This window comes from Chenopodium album, chromosome 15 (genome assembly GCF_948465745.1).
Source record: "Chenopodium album chromosome 15, dcCheAlbu1.1, whole genome shotgun sequence".
In the NCBI taxonomy this organism is placed as follows: domain Eukaryota; kingdom Viridiplantae; phylum Streptophyta; class Magnoliopsida; order Caryophyllales; family Amaranthaceae; genus Chenopodium; species Chenopodium album.
In genome coordinates this window covers 13019170-13026422 of record NC_137848.1, presented here as the reverse complement: position 1 = coordinate 13026422, position 7253 = coordinate 13019170, and the positions used below count along the sequence as shown (strand labels likewise).

At 44.2% G+C, this 7253-nt stretch overlaps 1 non-coding gene across 1 annotated transcript; it reads right to left on the bottom strand.

The window, feature by feature from the left end:
- Positions 1-6789: 6789 nt before the first annotated feature.
- On the bottom strand, positions 6790-6896 carry LOC145583632 (small nucleolar RNA R71). The gene has a single exon (XR_014100249.1). It is a non-coding gene; the product is annotated as a small nucleolar RNA R71 (small nucleolar RNA).
- Positions 6897-7253: the final 357 nt, after the last annotated feature.

Below are 7253 nucleotides of genomic sequence, written 5' to 3'. Positions count from 1 at the left end.
GCTAGTCTCTTAGCCACGTTGAAACCATTATCAAATCCCTCGTCATATTCGGCCTAGGTGTAGATGCGGACCTCTAGCTGTTTCCAGGCCTCCTCCAGTTCAGCTGCAACTTTGGAAGAAGATTCCTGCTACGCCCTCAGCTCATCTCGAAGTCGCTGAATCTCTGATTCGAATTTATTCTTAGCTTTTAGCGACTCCTCCTCAGCAGCCTTTAGCTTTTTCTCAAAATCAGCAGATAATCTCTGGTTCTCATCTTGGAACTCTTGGATCCGAGATTCCAGCCTAGGGATATCTTCAACTTCATATCTTCTAATGGTTTAGCCCCTTGATCCATCAGCTGCCAGACGAACGTCTTCCAGTCCCGGAGGACGACTGCATTGTTCCTTATGAGTTGATCCCTCTTTGCAACAGCTGCATCATCGTCTTCTTAGGCAACTTGGGCCTTTAATCTCATTAGTTCGGCCTCGGCCTCAACTTCCTTTTTCTTCAGCTGAAGAATCTCATTCAGCTCAACTGTTAGGGTCTGATTATGAACAACCTGAGAAGGGATGAAGAAGTCTAAAAAGAAAAAGAAAAGGGGGGGGGGGGGGAGGGGAGGGGAGAATGAATGCAAGGGTAATTCGAAATTTCCAAAAATAAAAAGAGATAAAAACAGTTACCTGTATCAGAGACCTCTGATTCTCAATAAGAGATCGGGAACTCTTGTGCTGGGCTCCCTAACCCCAGTAGTGGCCCGGATTATTGACCAATTCCTAGCCCTGTCCAACTCAGACTAGGTTGAAAAGTCACCGAAGTAGGCTACGGTAGCCTCCCAATGGGCCCGGATGGTGTCTCGGACACCGTCAGGATCAGGAACAAGGGGTGTAGGGAAACCCATGTATGCGGACTGGAAGGTCTGGAAAGAATGGTTTAGAGAGGACGAAGGAATTTCTAATGTTGCTTTTACGAGCTCAGGCTCTACCTTCGTCTCCTCAGCTGTACCTCCCTAACCTTCTTCAAGGCCAGTGGTCTCTTGAGGCTGATTCACCAGCAGGGCATCAGTTTCCCTCTTGACATCTTCGGCGAAGATCCCACCTTGGGCTGAATCAACCGCAACCTCTTCTCGAACCTCCTCCTCCTAAACAATGTCCATTGGGATAGAAGGCGGAGTTGTCTCCTGAACTTCCTCGTCTTGCTTGGCAGGGGGTGGCGGAGGAGTTTTTGGAGGAGTCTTGGGTGGAGTTCGAGGCAGAGTCTTGCCATCTCTCAACTCCTGAATCCGAATTCCCCCGCAGGGAAGGGGACAACATGGAAATGTCCAGGAAGGACAACAACCCTTTTCTTCCGGGGATTCATTTTTTCATCGGAGGAGTCCTCGCCCGAAAGATCTTCGGCAGAAACTGGAGCCTTTCCCTCACGCCTTTCCACGCGGTCTTCCTTCTTGTCAGACTGCAGGAAAAGGGGGGCGAGGAAGGATGTTAGTAAAAAAAAAAAAATGAAAAAAACGCAACAAACAATAAAGTAGAAGAACATCTTTAGCAAAAAGAGAAAATACTAAAGAAAAGTCTGGAAGACTCACCGAAGTCCTCAACAGGCGCTCGTTTTCAGTAGCCCCGTCTTCCTCCCTTTCTCCAGCAGTAGAGGGCCCAGCTCCCCTCTCAAAAGATTCTGCTACCGCAGACACTTCAACAGCAGTAGCAGCGGCGGCTTCCTCTTCAAGAGTCAAGAAGAAGAAAGGATCTCGCTTATCCCACCAAGGCTTCTACTACAGATATTCGGCCGTGCTGACTATTGTAAACCTCTTTGCGTGAAGAGAGAGGGTACGATCTTCAGTCCTGATAATCTCTGGTTTGTTGTTCGTCACGTTTCGGGCGGCGTCAATTCCCAACTGCTCGTAGTCAATCCCAGCATTGCCCTCGTGCAGCATTGAAAAACAAAGACTAAATGGATTAGCACAGCGAAGACAATCTCTAAAATTAAAAGCAAAGTCCTCGACCCCAGCTAAAACTTCAACTGCCTTGGTACTTTCGGTTGAGGCTGATGACGGCAATCATATGCTCTCGAAAGGCATAATGAAAGCAAGGTAGCCACGTCGGGCATATAATACAATCGGCCCATTCCCCCAAGATTTCTCTTCTTGCTGAAGAGAAATAGCTGAACATAGTTAGGGTCCTCGGCCGTGCCCTCCTCTTCAGGCCCAATGCTCTGCATCGTCGGGTTAGGCTCCCTTAAATATCTAGGAGCGCTAAAAAAGTTTGGATGATCCTCATCCGAAGGTACCCTAACCCAAATCCACTAGCCTCTCCAGTCCTTATCAGACGTGTCGTTCTGCCACATGGTGAGATGCTTCCTCACACTTTCAATGTGCCACCAACCAGCGCCGTGATCTGTATCACTTTGAAGGTTCGGCACCAGCTTGTGCAACCTTTGGAAACAGTGCAAACTCGGCTTAAGGGCGTAAAAAAGACACACCCAAAGATATGTTATAACCCTTCGGATGCTAACAGGGGTCAGTTGGCACAAGGAAATGCGGTACGAGTTCAACACTTCTACAACGAAGGGGTGCAGGGGAAACCGAAGCCCATATTGCAGCTGCCGAGTGTACACCCCCACGTAGCTAGTAGGAGGACGATGAATCCTATCCTCCATCGCGGGCATTCGGCACAAATACCCGTCTTCTTCCATTATATCGTAGAAAATCTCCAGTTGCTCGGAGAAACGGTAAATGGAGGCATTCTCCACCCATCAAGCATAGGGTTTGAATGTCATCATCTCATAATTCCTCTGCACGTCCCCCCATTCCTCGGCTCCCGGGGGTAGATCCCAAGGCCCCGAAGCCGAAGGTTCTTCTCGGCCTGAAGTGCTCGCTTCTCCCGTGCCTCGGGGGGGGGGGGGGGACAGACGATAGCGGCACAACATTGATTCCCGCTCCACTAGAAGGACAGTCGTCCTAACGCGAGAACGGGGATTCCGCCCACTCAGTGGGGGCATCATATTCAATGGCCCAACGCGTCGTTGAACAGTCTGAGGAATTTCCTCTTCCTTACCCCTTTCAGCCCCCCTAGGCCGCCGCTCTCGATCTCGAGCCATGGTTAATTGAACGGAAGTTCGAGAAAATCGAGAAAAGAGGAGTATTTGAAAAATCAAAGAAAATCGAAGAAATTTCAAAGAAAATTACCTTTACTTGAAGCGGAATTTGCCGATCTACAAGTTCGGAGCGATGAATTTTTGTTTCAGGTCCTAAATATCAGAGAATAAGCAGTAGGAAATCGGGTAAGGGGGTTGTTTGCGAAATTTAGTGTGGTTTGCAAGGAAATGAGGAGAGAGAGTGGGATAAGTGGCTTAAATCTTTCCAGAAATGGAATTCTGGGAGTCCGTGCCACTAAAACCCCTACTAACTCACTTCAAATAAACGTTAAACACACTTCTCTAAATTAACTTCCCCCTAAACCTTCCAACTTCCTTAATTACTCTCTAAACAGCCGTTATTTCTCTAATAACTGCCAAATTCAAAAATTTTAATTAAATCATTTACTTCCCTCCATTTTTCAAGTCAAAACCCTACCCGTCATGCTTCCAAATCGGGTCTAGTAGGCAAGTTGTTTGGGTCTAATTTATTCCATTGGGCCAGTCCATAAATGATTCAATTATGAAGCCCTAGGTCAAAGGTTCAACTCTCCAATCCATCTAGGTCAAAGGTTCAACTCTCCAATCCATGCCATATCAGGTTAAGGGCCCAGTCAACGTGGTAAGCTCACTTGGCTCAAGGCCTATTTCTCCCATTATGCTAAGGTATAAAAGCCATCAATCCTCTATCTCTACATTCATTCACTTCAAGCCTCAAGCAATTAATACTTTTGCATAGCTTTCTTTCTCTAAACACTATACTGACTTCGGCATAAGAGGGGCCTTCCTCGGCACAACCCCCCGAGACCAGTTTACATGTGTTAGTTGTGTAGGAAACCCTCGGCCCAGTCAGCACTTGGACCGAGTTCAGTCTTCAGCCCACCAGGAAGGACCTATCCAAAGGTCCTATAGTTTTCACCTGAAACAAAATACATGAACATTTGATACATGAACATGAGATAGACATAAACTTGGCAAGGCCACTAAAGCCAAAAGTGCAAACAAAAAGGGAAATAACAACTAGGGATGTCAATGGGGAGGCGGGGCGGGGCGGGGCGGATGTTGGCTTTCCCATCCCCATCCCCGCCTAACATTCTCATCCCCATCCCCACAATGGGTCAAAAATTCATCCCCATTCCCACCTCGGCGGGTACAATCCCAAAACCATCCCTGCCCCACCCCCCACTTAGATATCCACCTCCACCTAATCCCCACCTTCTAAATAAAACTATAAAATCATTGTTAAGTTGCACAATTTTTTTTGTTTATAATTAAAGCCTATTACAAAGTATTATACTTTTACTATATTTTTTTACTTAATTTATATTTAAAATAGTAAAAAGTACGGAGTATATATTTATATGTAATAATATATATGGATATGGGTATGGGGCGGGTACAAAGTTAGGCAAGGTGGGTATGAAGTGGGGATGGGGCGGGTACAAAGTAGGGCGGTGGGGCGGGGCGGGGCGGGTACAACATAAAATCCACCCCCTCCCCATCACTCATGGCGGGTATGGTTTTCATCCCCATTGATATGTCTAGTTTATGTAGTATTTTACCCCCGTCCCTTGGTCATTATTAGTAGTGTTTTTGGCTCTTTAGAGCCATTTTTATTACTAATATGTGTTTTCTAGTGTTTTCGTAGTTTTGGTTGAGTTTTGTAGGGAATTGCACCTTTGGAGTACTTTCCTGGGATTTTATGGAGCAACTACGAGCATTGGAGGAGCACGGCCATCTTTCGTAGCCCAAGATCGGTTAGAGTAATCAAACCGGTGAATAAGGGCTCGACTTGTGTGAAGACGAGGCATTTGGACCTAATGATTAAAGCCCCAAAGAGAATATTTGGTATGGGCCAAGTTACGAGCCTAAACGAGGAGTCCAAGCGGCCCAAGGGTGTCCGCCCGGTGGTCTGCCCGGTGGTCCGCCCGGTGGTCTGCCCGGTGGTCCGCCCGGTGGTCTGCCCGGTGGTCCGCCCGGTGGTCCGCCCGATGGTCCGCCCGAAGGCGCGCCCGGTCGGGCGGTGTGGCGCCCGGTCGGGCGCGTGTCTCTGATAGATCTTTTAAGCATCGTTTAGTTTGTTTTAGTTTAGGATTCTTGCTTATTATAAATATGTTTTTGTTAAGCAAGTTTAGGATTCTTTTTTTTACACTTCGTTATTCTTTCTTTACTTTTGTAATTCTTTCTCTTAGATTTTCTCTCTCTACTTAAGCTTATTTTCTCTCTCTACACTATATACTTTGTTCTTTACTCAACTCTTTATGCTGATTACTTTGGTAACGATTTCTTTTCTCTTAATCTCAGTTATTTATTTTATTCCTTCTATCATGTTTTATTTTGTTGCTTTGATTAGTTTAGATTTAATTATGTGTGAGTAGTTCTTTTTCTAGGGATTATGGGGATCCACAAATAATATGAAGGGGTAATTTATTGTTGTTAATTATCAATGCTATATTAATTTCCTATTGATTGATTTAATGCTCTGTGACTAGATTAGGCCTGATCTTTTATGCATGAGTTTGACAATATTGATTCGAGATTCGAGAGATGAGAATTGATGTTTAGGTCTAGTTTCAATAGGCAGGTTAATTTATAAATGGTTAAGTCGAGATTCGAGAGATGAGATTTAATACCGGTAGATTAATTCTGTGATTGTAATACGTAGCGAAAGCCCTTTATAATCTGGTTAATTGATGCATTGATGATTGATTATTATGTTTTACCCAGGAGTACTATTTATTGGTGAACCTATGCCCTAGGTATTTAATTCATTGATTTCTCTATCCTTTATTCTCCCTACTTATATTCTTCGTAGTATAGACTTTTATTCACAAAAATATTGGTTACTTTAATAATTTAGATTATAATAATTAATTAGGAGTAGAAAGACTTGTTTCCCTGTGGATTCGACCCTACTTCCCTATCTGCATAAGCTAGTGGACTTAGGTAATTATTTTTGATTAGGTGATACGACTTTAGCCTGTCAAAATTTGGCGCCGTTGCCGGGGAAACGGTTATATTTTTTATTTCTAATTGTTTTTGTAGTCTAGATTATTTTCCTTCGTCCCGGAGAACATAAGTTTTTTGGGACAGTTCTCATATCTGTTGTCTAGTTCTTTGTTTATGCCCAGGTGTTCCAGATCAGGCTACATTCCTTTCGATCCTGAGATCGAGCGCTCTTTCCATAGGCAAAAGAATTTATACAAGCAAATACTGGCGAGTTCTGGTGGTGAAATTCCTAGAGACCCTTCATCTGATTCTAGTGATCCAGACACTTCTTCAGAATCAGAATTAGAGATGGGAGAAAATCCACCTAAAAAGCTCAGCGACTATTCTCAGCCATCTTTAGCGCATTTTCCCCACCTTTCTCCTACGCCAGATCTTGAGGGAGTTCAATTCGAGATCAAGCCCCAGTTCATCACGATGATAGAAAGGAAGCAATTTAGTGGAGCTAAGGGTGAAGACCCAAATCTACACATTGCTGACTACTGTCAATATTGTAACACTATAAGGCAAGCTGGGGTCACGCAAGACCAAATAAGGGAGATTCTCTTTCCTTTCTCTTTATGTGGAAAAGCTAAACTGTGGTTTAATGGTTTAAGTAGAACTGCACTTGGCATTACTAATTGGGAGACTCTTGTTTTGAATTTTTTTAACAAGTATTACCCTGCAGAGAAAACAGCTCTATTGAGAAGCGCAATTCAAAATTTCGCCCAAGAGCCAGATGAGTCACTATATGAAGCTCGGGAGAGATTCAAAGACCTGCAGAGAGAGTGCCCTCATCATAACTTAGCACAGTGGCAGTTGATACAAGCTTTCTACAATGGGATCGGAAATTCTTCTAGAGCAATTTTGGATTCTGCAGCTAATGGGAGGTTTATGAACCTCAATGTTGATGATGCAGGTCAGGTTATTGAAGATATGGCGATCCATAATTCCCAATATGGGAATCCTAGAGGTTTTGCAAACAAGGGAAAACACCACGTCGATTTTGTATCCTTTTTGCAATCTCAATTAACCTCTATTTGTCAGAAATTGGATAACCTTACTACTGCTAATTCTAAAATAACTAATGTTTCTGCAATTGATAATAATGCTAATGATGCTTTCTGTGAAAATTGTGGAATTGTAGGTCATTGGGAACATGA